The 14784-nt window shown below is 46.0% G+C and overlaps 1 protein-coding gene across 1 annotated transcript in view; it reads right to left on the bottom strand.

The window, feature by feature from the left end:
- Nucleotides 1-14784, bottom strand: part of vav2 (vav 2 guanine nucleotide exchange factor) — a 184192-nt gene that overhangs the window by 168641 nt on the left and 767 nt on the right. The gene's annotated exons all lie outside the window — the stretch shown is intronic.

The following is a 14784-nucleotide window of genomic DNA, read 5'->3' as shown; positions in this document are numbered from 1 at the left end:
GAGAGCGGGGTAGTAGGGAGAAACAGAAAAGAGAAAGCGTGAGAGGAACCATCGCTCTCTGGTATTCTATCTGCTCAGGGTTCGGCATTCAGCCTAGGTTTGACACTGACTTAATGACTGGAGGGAGTGAAAGACCCGGACGCCATTGTCTGGGAGCAAATTGAAATCCAGTGAACTATAATGTATTTATTGTCTGGAAACAAAGCCTGCACTCTCAACGCTTTGGAACAATTTACTGCCCGGAGTGCAGCTAGAAACGGAGTTTCTCATCAAAAAAAGAGCTTAACATTAGACATAGCAGTACTTAAGTCATCGTCGGCCAAAATGCATATAAACATGCAGCCCCTTTTAATTGCGTATTTTATGCACAATATTGAAAATGAATAAAACTGAATTAAAAATAATCCACACATGGAAGTCTTCAAACTGTGGTGGACCTGCCAGCACACCAGTCTCCCACAGCCCATCCTCAAACTGGGAAGAAACCATTCTAAATCCACCAGCACCGAGAGGGAAAACTGCAATGCCCAGAAGGACGCAAAAGACTGTGACAAAAGGAGACTCGGTGTCAACCAAACAATACACCTTTCAAACTTCAAAGCTTTATTTAATCAGTCAGCCTCCACACACACACACAAAGACACAGAAAGGCAGACAGACATGCAGACACGCCACAGATACTGTAATGTTGACGATAATATGACGCAACGTGTAAGAGTTGGCGCCCGTTAGACGTGATGGAATCCATCTATTTCCCGGTGTGAACAGACGTAAGGGTTTGTGGTGGAGCCCTGAGAGGCCAGACAGCTGGCAGGGCTGTCCGGCAGCTGCCAGCGAACAAGGCGCTTGGTTGGGGGGGTATTACTGCTACTGCCAAATTATTACATCGTGCCAATGACTCCTATTCCCGTCTGCCTTTCATGCGACCCTGCAGCGGTGGATTACTGCAGCCGTGTGTGCATGCGTGCCCACTGCACACGCACAACCGTCGTGCCCATGCTGCATGTCGCGCACGTACACACAAACACACGCGCACATCGACATTGTGTTGCGCAGACATTGTGATCACACACACACACACACACACACAAACATTGTGTTGCACACATTGTGATTTTGCGCACACACACACACACACACACACACACACACACACACACACACACACACACACACACACACACACACACACACACACACACACACACACACACACACACACACACACACACACACACAGTGTGTGCCCATACAAACAAATAGAGGGTTCAGATGAGTGTAATTCTTAAATGCCCGGCATTCCCCGAGATGGTCAGGCAACAACACGCACTAATCTCCAGAACAAAATAATAGCTGCAAAGAAGAAAGAAATAACACATCAGCACTTTGCACCTCAACAACAACACCGCAAGCATACTTCAACAAACGACACCCCTCCCCAGAACCCCCACCCCTACCCCGTCCCATCGCCTTGGAAACGGGCAAGCCACCATCTGATTGGATAACATGTTGTTTTAGCAGGAGAACAGCCGGGTGGGAGGCGAGGGGGTGGGGGGGGGCTTTAAACCCTCTGTTCTCCTTCCAGATGTTTCTGCTTCTCTCTCCCTCACACACATACAATCTCTCACTCCCTGAGACACATTTTCTCTCTCACACACACACACACACACACACACACACACACACACACACACACACACACACACACACACACACACACACACACACACACACACACACACACACACACACACACACACACACACACTCTCTCTCTCAAAGATAAACATTCTCCCACACCGAGGCCTCACACATACACCCCCACACAATTGTTCTCCCACATACACAACCTCCCATCCACACACACACCCTTTCTCTCCCTCTCTCATGCAGACAGTTCCACACTTTCTCTCCTTCTCAACCACACATTTACTTTCTCTTTCCTTCTCATCCACACATTTACTCTTGCCTTCTCATACAAACATTTCATCTTTCTCTCTCTCCCTTCATCGCTCCAGGTTGTTTGGTACTGGCAGTTTCCAGTGATGTAGTTGTACTTATAATACAGCTAAGGGAGGCTGGGAACAGCTCTTTAGCATCAGGCTTCAAAGCGTCCTCACTTGACACTACAGTCCTGGCCTAGGCGGAGCATGACATTCATATTTCAAAGGCATTAACATAAATAAAAAATAAAGGAAACATCAGCTCAGCAAAGTTAAAAAGTTCTGGAGCCTTTCGTAAATTGTTGTTTTTCAGGGAGAAAAGTGTATCTAATTTAGTTCATTTATCCTAAGGGGGTCAGTTTTACAGACATTGAAAGATAACAGCTTGAACCTACTCCTACCACCACCATCACACTACCACTACTACTATTAGAAAGTATCAAAAAGTATCAAATATTATGGAACATTTACAACAAACTCTGAATGTTGACCGTAATATTTGACTATTCCCTTTGAGGAGTGTGCAAAACCCTGCTAGTGTTCAGCTGACGCGGGCTGTGGTCACAGATAAATCTCGGTCTGCTAATGGGGGAAAGGGGGCTGGTGGTGACGGACTGGGATGAACAGCGCGTGTCCCCCCTGAAGGACATGCTCAATTTCACCGGAGAAAAGTCACTAAAAGGCAACCTCTCAATCACTCCCCCTCGCTCTCTGCCGCCGTCTGCTCTCTCTCTCTGGGCCTTTTGTTTGTTCCGGAACCTTCTAGAGAGAAATTAAAGCGCTTAATGCCGTTCGGTTTCCCGCTCTTCACACATGGCTACTTTCATTATGCTAAAAGAAAGAAGATGGTGGCCGGCTTAACTTCTCTTGTCCACACAGGTCTTTCTTCAGTGGATTTTCCCAGTTGTTGTTTTTTTTCCTTTTAAATGGGAAATGGATGACACACAAGCTTAACCGCTTCAATACGTGTGCGAATACTCCTTGAGGAATTGGTTTGAGATACGACATCGATCAGGGACGGGCCGAGGCAGCTGTCAGAGACACACGACCATCGATAACACCGACAGAAAACTACAGAAAAATAAAATGAAAAAAAAACAGTTGGTTTCATCATTAGTTTGGTCCGACAGCGGGAGAAAGTTGGGGATGGCTGTGAGGGTTGATAAATCGTAAGCCTAGGGGCAGAGGGGGAGGGGAGGGCTACCATCAAAATCAATGACACCTTGAGAAAAAAAGGATAAAGACACAATTTCGGCCACAATCTTCAGAAAACGAGCGGCTTGTTTTGATGTATTGCAGAGATCCCATGCCTTTGCGCTGAGTCATCAATCCGAGACCCAACCCAAAAACCACAACCCCAAGGACGAAAGAAACAGCTGGAATGCGAAAAACTACAACAGCACAAGCAGCACATGTTCCTATGATTCGCTACTTCTGAGAATGACGATTCTGTTACCACGTGGAATGGCAACATCAGCAATAAGTAGAAACAGCGATACAGACCCTTTAAACCCCCTAGGTGCATGGAGGGAGGCCGGTGGGGGGGCTGTACGAGAACCATGCTCTGAGAGCAGCATATTGCTTTGTATTCCTACCAGATAAACAACACCTCTATCTGACATGTATCTATAGCAGATGGGGTAGCGTGTAGCAGCAGGGGTAACGCGTAGCAGTATAACTAGCGGGGACAGTAGAAGAAGAAGAAGAAGAAGAAGAAGAAGAAGAAGAAGAAGAAGAAGAAGAAGAAGAAGAAGAAGAAGAAGAGAAGAAGAAGAAGAAGAAGAAGAAGAAGAAGAAGAAGAAGAAGAAGAAGAAGAAGAAGAAGAAGAAGAAGAAGAAGAAGAAGAAGAAGAAGAAGAAGAAGAAGAAGAAGAAGAAGAAGAAGAATCATGACTGTTGCAGTAGACTCAATGCTAGTTGTGGAACTACTAGTAGCAGTGATGGTAGTAGGCCTGCTAATAACTAGTTAGACTACACAAGCGGTTAGCATTAACAGTAGCCCTGAAACCCAACAGCGGCTGGCCGCTTGCAGTGACCGTAACAGTGGTGGTAGGAGTTGCAGTAGCAGTGACAGCATCATTAGAGGGAACATTAGCATTGGCTGAGGCCCTGAAACCCCACCAATGGCAATTTACAGCAGGCATGTTGGGAGCACTACAGTTCTTTATGGCATGTCTTACTGTGAGCTTTATAACAGTCTACATCAGAAACCGTAAAAGCCAAGGACCCAAAGTCACATAAAGAGAAGAAGCCCACACAACTATACAGCCAAAACGATAAAATACATGTGAATATTTCACACAGCAAAACCCATATGGGCTCGAGCTGGGGGACATGGGAGAATTTACGGCCATAATAATTACAACAATACAGTTTCATGTTATATTACAAGATATCAATATCGCCGGATATGACTTTATATAAAAACCCAAGAGTCAACACGACGGAGGCTCAGCAACCAATAAAGTTGTAAAGTTTATCGCACCAAACCCCCGAGGTATTCTCAATCAGCGCTTGAAAGGACAATACCGGCCCGGAACAATCTCTCCTTGCTTCACCAAAGCATCCCTCACTAATATCGTTGGTAAAAATGACTTGGTTGTACGTATTCTGTCAAAGAGAATTCATCGTGCAAGCGCTCTCGTCATAAATGTAAACGATAGCAATACACTGTGAGACAGTTAATTTTTATTATTATTGCCCCGCCGATCTCAGCCTGTGATGGTTGTTGTGTTGGTCATTTTGCTGTCTTGATGAACTTTACTATTGGCGGAAGAATGATCATTTTCAAATTTGTTGTTGCCACGTCTACTCTATAGCAACTGTTTTAGTAGCCATTTTGAATCCTGCCTTACAACGTACCGTAGCTGTTCTCAAATCTGAAACCACCTCTTACGAAGTAAATCTCTATCGGGCTTAATTGAATGCCGCAAGACACCAAACAAGAAAATAAAATCACCCATCGACAACATTTTAGATTCAGAGACTGGGGCAAAAATACCCAGAATTCCTGGCATACCAGAAGACGCAAAAATAGAAATGGCAGCAGACGGTGTAAACTAAAAGCCGGAGAGAGGGGAGAGGAAGTGACCCTTTTCCGGCCCAACACACTGACTCCCTTTGTTTGCATGATTAACAGGAGCGCCAGCGGAGGAGGGAAAAAAATCAATAACTGGCCCTTTCACGGGACTGCCTCTAATGCGGTAACCCTACCTCCATGCACTTCCTACTGCACGGCCAATTATATGCCCTGATCAATAGACGTTCCGTAATGGGATATCGGCACTCTCTGTGGCGCTGTTGTTAAGGGCTGAGGGCTGTACGGGGAAATGAAAAGGTGCGCCGTTGTTGCAACAAGCCGTGAACATGAACACCTCTTAAGCCCGTCCACACTATAAACGTGGAAGGCACGCGTGGACCGATTTGAAGACATCGATGAAAGGGAATGACATGAAAGTTGGGAGGAAATAGGAGGTGGCTTATTCCACTGTGTGTGTGTGTGTGTGTGTGTGTGTGTGTGTGTGTGTGTGTGTGTGTGTGTGTGTGTGTGTGTGTGTGTGTGTGTGTGTGTGTGTGTGTGTGTGTGTGTGTGTGTGTGTGTGTGTGTGTGTGTGTGTGTGTTGGACTGAGATCCTTATCTGTCCCCTGACCACTGTAGAGGCAGAGCCCGATCAATTCACCGGAACAGCAGCAAACAAACACGCCCCAGCAGGAACAAACCGACCCCCAGAAGAAGAAGCCACAGAAAGGACAATCTTCATTCACAAGCAGAAATGCTGGGGCCCCTCGAATAACATCATGAAACCAATCTTCAAACTAGATCTGAATGGGCAGGAACAAACAAATTCTAGGACCCTGCTTCGGCTCAGACAATCATAACCTGCATGCCCACGGTTTTATCCAGAACACGTCAGTTGGTGAATTGTTTGGATCATGTTTCTGTTCTTACAAATTGAACCCGAATGTAGTTAAGTCCCCATAAGACACCACAGCACTCATTCTTTAATCACAACTCAAATGAGCAGTAACAATGTCCCCAGAAATTTCAAATCTTCAATTAAAACGTTAATGAGCAGCAACACAGGGTACCCGTAAACCACCAAAGCACTACATAACTAAACCACTGGATCGAATCTCATCCAATCAAACTCTGAATGTGATTAAAAACAATTCCCAGAAAGCAACTGAAAACAGTCCTCAACCGAAAAACCCAGAGCACCAAATGACCAAAACGCACGATGGAATCCCCACCAACCATTCAAAACATGAACGAGAGGAACCGGTTGCATTTACCAATGAAGAAAGAAAGAAGGAATATGAATATACGACTTTTGTAGGAACTATGCAGGGAACGAGAGAAAGACAGGGCATCTATAGTTACAAACGATCTGCTTCATCGACCTCATAAATGTAAGGTGGCCATCGCCTCCATAAGGATATAAGGAGGCTATAAGGAGCCCCCATAAGCCTTAGTCACTGAGCGGCCATCTTGGTTCCATCTGGGTGCTTAACGCTAGATGGGTGGGAGAACTGAATGCAGTCAAATGTACTGTATTTATATTGCGCTTTTCTTACCAGTGGCCACTCAACGCGCTTCACAATAGAACATTCACCCATTCATGCACACATTCACACACCGACGGCGATGTCAACGATGCAAGGGACACATCGACAGCTGGGGATTGAGCTAGCAACGTACCGGTTACTACTAGCCCACCCAATCTACCTCCTGACCCCCAGTTTACCCCGTCCAGCTGTGGTTTAGGAGCCAGACGGCCGCTAGGTGGATGCTAAGCTCCACGTGTCTCTGTGTCCGCCCGCATGTCCACTCTAATCACCCACAGCAATCGCCGCAGCTACAGCTGCTGTATTGTTGGTATTTCAGAGCTCAAACCCTCCCCACACCGCGTTCCACTCACTCCGTCTGGAGGGAAGTATGTCATGTTTCGCTCTGCACAGATTTATCCCCAGCCCGTCCACTGAGAGAGGCATTCAGCAACAGCAGCGCGCCATACTGGGGGAAAACTTAAAGAGTTTGGCCTGAGGGGTGTTGGAAATATAGAGACATGTAGGAGGACAGGATAGTGTAGTGGGTGTGGGTGCCTGACTCCCAGCCTGGAGCTGTAAAGGTACTCGGTTGTCCTTTAGTACCAACATGTCTGTTTGAAATGATTGTTCTTTGAATGCCTTGAAAAAGGGGGATTCCCGCATATATGTAAAGCACTATATATGTAAGGGCATACTTGAGGGAATACTTTTTGAGCAAGACGCCCCAACCCCCTCACTAGCTTCCTAATGATGTATCTCAGTTCACTAGAAAAAGCCGCTGGATAAATTACTAAGTAGTAAATAGTACTAGATGCAAGTCGATGCCCCTACAGTGCAAAACTATCCAAGGGACACCGGAGGCACCAGCATGGCTTTTAAGATTAAAGACTTGTTGCCGTGGCAACTATATATTTCCCCAAAACCAAAAAAAACATGCTTAGTCAGAATAGTGCAAAGAAAATCAAGAAAGAGAGAGAAGGGGTAGCCTTAGCCCATGTGATGCCTTATGACGACATCATGTCTCCCTCCTGACGGCATGACAAGCCCGTTCATTAAGGAGGAGGACTTTTCCCGCCCATTTCGCGGGGGCTCGTGTTTCCGACACGGCGCGGTCCCCTCAGGAATGTGGAAACAGGCCCAGGAATGTTACACACAAGCCCTGAGCTGCTGTGTGAGCGTCTCGGTGCGTTCCAGGACCGCTGGACGAGGGAGGGAGTGTAACGTACACATAGCTGTTCGCTTCTAGCACATTTATTGCTGTCGTATATATTTATGCTACTCCTAACCCTGGTGAATAAACATAAGGTTAATAAAATAGAGAAAGATGAAAAGGACGGTAAACGTTGTCTACCTACAATCATAGCTATGTATGAAGTCATCAAATGTTTTTCTTATTGCATATTTTTCAGTAATATTGAAACTTTAAAACTGAAACCATTTCTCTGTTCCCATGAGCGTTTATTGAGTCGGCTCCGGAGCATTCCTCACCACCTCCGTAACAGCCGCAATACCTGCGGTTGGCCAGTCTCTTCTGCTGAGGAAGGCTCCGGACCCACAGTAACAGTGTGCAGACCCACAAGTATTTAGGTGGCAGCCACGATGAGAGGCATTTGTGTTCTCTAAATGCTAAGGAAAGGTGCTTCAATGCTTCCTTTCTTATCTCATGCAGCATAGGGTACACTGACTGGACCATCCTTAACGAAAGGAGATAATGCCCTCCCACAATTCCTTGCGGCAGGAAACATTAAAACGACGCACAAACCGTCAATTAACGAAAAACAAATCTTCAAACATTCATACAATCCATCTAATTGGGAGCGTGAGCCACATTGTCAACGGGGCTATTTAGTTTCCCTTTTGTCGCATAACGACATAGCCTAGCTTCAATGCAGTCAGACTCTCTTAGCACTGCGGATGTCTTCTCCTAAGCCCTCATGAATTCTCCTTCCCGTCTTTCCTTGACCTCATGATGTGTTCCATCAAGGTCAAGGAAAATAAGTGAGGAAACGACATGAGACATCATTTTCTGGACTGTCCGTCTGCAACCCTGCATCCCACTTCCTGAGAGGGTCAAAGGGCAACAGTAGGCCAAACACAGAGATTAGCCAACACCCCAGAGAAGATGAGTGTGTGTGGTTCACTGACACACTCAACCACCCACCTCCCTTCCCTCTCTCCGCAGCAGGAGACGCTGGGAGAGCGGAAGGAGAGAGAACGAGGTCAGAGATTTGCGATACGGTGGGCGGGGCTAGGATTAATCAGAGCCACTCCCGCCATGTCTCCGCTCAACTGGCCCGGGATTGGCTGGAGATGTTCCCGATGTGAGCAGCTCTACAGCATGAGATATGTATAGACCTCACCATGTACGGCGCCGTGCGTATTTGAGTCCTGACCTCTTTCGTTGTGATTATGTATGTATATATATATATCGACCCAAATGTTGAGCGGTATGCAAATTAATGTAACATTCAGTAAGCATGAACACTGAAAGTGTTCAGCCGACGTCAATATCGTCAATCCCAGACACACACACACACGTGCAAGTTCTCTCTCACCTCACAACCATGCACACACACACACACACACACACACACACACACACACACACACATTAATTTAAACAGTCAACACAGGTGTGCATATAGAAGCACACACACAAATACACAGGCGTGCCTACAGACAGACAGAAAGAAACACACATTCACACACTGACCCCCAGACCTGAGTCATTCCCAAGGTATTCACACCCCCCTCAGCAGCAGGAAGCGGGAGGATCAGAAAGACATAAAGAAAACAGAGCAGAACAGCACACAATGGAGAGAGTGTGGAGAACACACCTTGGTCTCTCCGACGTGTAGCCCCGGGCTCAGCATCCACTAAACAAACCCACCGCTTCCCCAAAGACGCTATGCTAATCAGACTTCCACTTAGCAGCACAGCCAGCTAGAGGCGTGGCACGTTCCACGCCTAGTTAACATGTTAACCGTACATCCTTACAATTACTTAGATTTAGTCTATATACGAAACATGTTAAATTGCAGTCTGAGAATTAGCCCTATTGACGAATGGAAATGGTACAGCCTCAGATTTATGGTAGGTAAAGTCCATGAATCATTTATCATGTTCAATGATGCATTCTTAAGTGTTTACCATAGTCTAGGATTCATTTACCATGTTCAACGGTAAAGCCTTGCTCACATGAAGGCATTAGTCCGTGGGCAGGCAGTCCTAAATTCAGGCCCATAGAGCATGTTAGAAGTGGTACAGTCATTGATGAAGGCCTACATCAGGGGTGCCCAACCTTTTTTGACCCAAGATCTACTTTTCAAGTAGCCAACCTCCCGAGATCTACCAGCAAACCTACCTTCAAGCCAGGGGGGGGGGGGGGGGGGGGGGGGGGGGGTAGAGAACAATTGTTGGTTGACGGACGGACGGACGGGGGACGGACGGACGGACGGGGGGGGGGGGGGGGGGTTGTATCGTGAACCTACGGACTTCAGTGGGGGTTTCATTCCGTCTGCGCACGGCACCTTCTCAACGATAATCAATAATCTTCCTCCCACTCAGGGTGAAAATGGTAGGTCTTAGCTTGTTTCCCCTCAGCCATGCCAACGTTTAGGAGTGTGTAACTACTGTTGACGGCTTTCAACTGCTGTTAACAGCACATGCGCTACCGCGCGTATATGTCCCGCGCAAATTTAATTTCATTAAAAAAAATAAAAAAAAAAACTTTTTTTTTTTTTTTTTCTTCACCCCTCGCGATCGACTTGGGATCTGTCGGCGATCTACTGGTAGACCGCGATCGACTGGTTGGGCACCCCTGGCCTACATTGTGAGAAGTGTTGCAAGTCAGATTTGTTTCAGATGCATTTCCCTGACCTCAAGGTTACTCCCACAGCTTCTCTCTGAGGAATCCACCAACGATCTTATTTCTGCAACGTCCTCAACAACTCTGCCAAACCAAATGTGTTCTGTTTAGCCGTTCACTCCTCTTTCAGATTCCTATCTTTTGGATTTATTCAGATGAAATGTTCTGATTCCAGTAACTAGCTAACCAAAAGCAAACGTGCTCTTATTGTGAAAATGCTTTGAATTCATTCCATCGGCCACATAACCTCACGCACCAACTAAACGCAGCAAAGTGTATTAACTACAGCTAATGCCTTTTAAAGAGCCCATGTTTTACAATCATCTGTCATGTTGACAATCAATTAATGAGCCATTCCAAAGTCTGTGACATCACAATGTGGGAGGAGTCTAACTGGCTGGAAGGAGCCAATTTGTTGACTGTATCAGCTGGTTAGGGCTGGAACGAACAGTCCATCAGACATCAAGGGTCACAAATGGACAGACTTTGAAACGGTGCTGCTTCCGGCCTTATTGTGTAGTGGATTACAGGAAGCTGTGGTCGACAGGAAGTGCACCGAGTGTTCCACTATAACTCTTACTCACACCCAGACGCAGCCATTCAAACCCCAGGCAGATTCAAACCCTCCATCTCTCTCCATTGTCGGCCGCCAAATAGCTCATTTGGATTCATGGGGATGAATTATGTGTTTGACTAAAGGGCATGTTTATATTAATAGTTGAGTATAAAAATATAAAAAAGTCACCAGTATTTTCCAGCGTTGCAGGTGAGGGGCGAATCAAAACATGCATAGGTTTCGTCTTAAAACAAGGTTCCGTCTAAAAGACGCCCTTGGGCCAGGCACTTAAATTGAAGTAGAGTGTGCCTGGCCTCAGGTTTGAACTTGAATTTACATACAATATACATAAATTACCTACAACTTTTCCCCCAATCCGAAAATGCATCCATGCATTTGCTTAAAAGCGCAATACATATGCATTTGTTCGAAAAACAAATACAATACAATCGCTTTTGAGCAGAATGTGAGCTCTTAGAAAGATCACCTCATGTTGAATATCATTATCTATATTTGCAAAAAAGCATGCATCAAAGTCAATGATTGATTCATGTTTTGCACCGGCACATAAACAAGCTGGCTAATTATCTTCCGCCCAACATGTCCACGCTGTTGGGGCCGCGGAGATGAAAGGAGATAAATAGCAGAGGTGCTTGCCCCTGCCCCTCCCCTCCATGCACTCCAGTGGAACGAATCCAGCATCCACCACCAACATCCCCGGTTTGGATGGTTGTTGATGTGCCGAGACTGACATCATCAGATCCCGTATTAACCATGCCATCATCAAACCGACTAGCAGTCAATCAAACCTAGACAACTAGGATATTTGGGTTGGATTCAGTCAAGTTCTAACCTTGAAGTATGCCGCCCAAACCAGGTACTCTGTGTAACACATGTAGGACTGGATGAGCAGACCAAGCAGAATGTGAAACACCACCAACGAGTCTGCCACCATCAAAGGCACCACCCCACAGAGCACTCCTGCCAAGGCTTGAGTTTAGCCACAGCCTCTCCCCAAGTCTTAGCCCACAGCCCAGGCCTACTGCTAGTCAAATTTGTGAAGTTCAACAACCAGCAAAAAAAAAAAAATTTAAACAAATACATACATTGATACAAAGAAATAGCAAGTGCAATTAGGTACTGTTTCGCTAAAGCTATGAAGGCGAGAAACATGGTAGAATAACAGGGCTTCAATGAGCTAATGAGTATCATGGATGTAAAGTATGCACTGCTTTTGCGGTGCATACGATATCTCTGTATACCACTCCCTTAGCTCTACTCTCTCTCTCTAGCAGTTGATTACACATTTCATTTAATCAATGTTCAGTATACTCTCTCTAAAATGTTTGAGAGACGTTTGAAATCCAGGCATTCAATGTAATGGGAATCACAGCTGTTGTTTACATTATTATATGTGTCAATTATAAATTGAGTCAGCGTTTAACACAAAGCCATGTTGGTTCTTGGAAATGTTTGTCATCTATTCGTTATGATGATAAATAATTGCATATAATAACCATAACTAATGGCCATAATATATTATATGGTTAACTAATTAACCATAATTAACAATCTGGTTTCTTTAGGGTTCTGGAGGATAATCGTAAAACTGTCAAATTTAGCATTATCATTATCATTTAATATATATCGTGATAATTATCGATCAATATAAAAATAACATCTAGTCAAATCATAAACCCATGTATCAGCGAAGCGGATCGTTTTATCCAAAGCGACTGCTCAGTGAGCCACAGAATAATCAAAGCATGTAATTAAAAACGGGACACAGCTGAGTAGCTATAGGAGGGCCAGCAACAAACGCCGTAATCTGACATCTGATAGCCGTATCGCTGCACGCAAGCCACAACCGAGTATAGAGTGTGTTCACGTCGTCTACTTTAAACCGTGACACCTGTGACGACATCGTCGGGTCACAAAGAGAAAGAGTGAACAGGGAGAGAAGGAAGAAACAGCTCTGCACGGCTGGAGCAGCAGCAGCAGCAGCAGCAGCAGCCCCAAAGCACAACCACTTCAGCCCGGGTCATTGTGCCACAGCCAACATCAACGTCAGGCCCGCCGCAAATCACACACATCCACGAGATCCAGGCCATAACGGGAGGGCAGATTTAATACCAAGTGATATTCAGGGAGCGAGAGGGAGAGAGCGAGAGAGGGGAGGGGAGGAGGGGAGTGCATGTTTGAAACTATCAATCACACACCAAATGGAGCCGTTGAAAGAAGATGACTTTTGTCCACAGAAAATAATGTAATCAGCCCATTCCCCCTTCCTCTCCTCCCTCTCTCCCTCTTTCGCTCTCTCACTCTCTCCCTCCCGCCCTCTCTCCTCCCTCTCTCTGTTTGGCCGGGCCAGTGTATTAGACTTCTCTCAGTGTTCAGACCACACACACATAAACACACACACCTTTTCCTCTTCATAAATCACAAACCTCTGCAATGCTGCCAGGATTTTGTTTAACCCAATTTGTCAAATCGGGACCCACCACACAGACAAACACACCCACTTATACACACATGCACACAACTGATCGACACCCCCACACACACACATACACACACACATAACTGATCATACACACACAACATAACCTTACACAAACACACACACAAGTTAACATCACATCCACATCCACACACAAACCATCCACCACCCCAGCCCCACCCACCCACCCAGACACCCCGCATCCCATCGCCCCCACAGCCACCACCTGCACCACCAGCACTACCAGTGCCGCCCCCGCAGTTTTCCCAGCAGCGGGGCCGGGGAGCGAGGGCTGGTGGGCGGATCAAAGCTCTGCGATGATGACGCCAGCCCGGCGTTGTGTGGTAATTATGGAAGCCAGTAGCTGTGCAGGGCCTGGGCCCGAGACACTGATGCTGCTGCTGCTGCTGCTGCTGCTGGTGGTAACCAGGCAGGAAGCATGGAGCGACTGGAGGAACCAGCAGAGGAACAGGCAGGACAGACAGCCAGAGGAGGAAGGGCTGATATCCAGGAGGGCGGGGTATCAATATGTTTTGTTGGTTAATCGCTTTTATCCAAAGCGATTACATGTTGGTTTCTTTAGGGATGGGGGTTAGGACACCTTGCTCAAGGAATGGTTACAGGTCGAGTGCTGGGATAGGGATTTGAACCAAGGACCTTTTGAAAGACTAGGGCATTGAAATAAAGATCATGAACAAGACATGGACACATACACTCACACATTTATACATAAGGATGCTCTTTGTATGTATGTGTGTATTTAAGGAGTGGTTTGGTCTCACAGAAGCACACAGTAGTCCTGTTACTACTTTAGCGACTTTCTGAGCAAACCCTTTAGATAACAGTGTTATCTCCAGAAATTATCCTCCCTGGTATTTAATGGGTCTGGGCCTTATTTGAATTGCTATGAAGCTGAAGAGACAGCACATAGCCAGCTGGGTTGAAGTGGAACCCGGATATCAAATCAAATAGGTAGGACATTTTCTGAGAACGTCTCTTTACCTTGAATTAAAGCAATCTTTTCAAGTTAGGCTGACGATAAAGAAATCACACATTCAGAATCAGAGTAATGAATAAGAAAGTTCTGCGCTTGCAAGTTTCTAAGAAGTAACTGGACGGACAACCCAGCAGCTACAGAAATAAGGGAGATGGGGTTAGTAGATAAGATGGGGTTAGCGGTTCCTCTTACCATAATGGCTCTGTCGCAGTGATTTCGGCTCAGGCTCAAAATATAACCAAGTTTTCAAGAGGAGCTACCTCCATACAGGACTTGGTAACATGAAGCGCGCGCACACACACACACACACACACACACACACACACACACACACACACACACACACACACACACACACACACACACACACAC

The sequence above is a fragment of the Gadus chalcogrammus genome, chromosome 19, assembly GCF_026213295.1.
Source record: "Gadus chalcogrammus isolate NIFS_2021 chromosome 19, NIFS_Gcha_1.0, whole genome shotgun sequence".
Lineage (NCBI taxonomy): Eukaryota > Metazoa > Chordata > Actinopteri > Gadiformes > Gadidae > Gadus > Gadus chalcogrammus.
The sequence above is the reverse complement of the archived record's forward strand: the minus strand, read 5'-3'. Positions and strand labels throughout refer to the sequence as shown.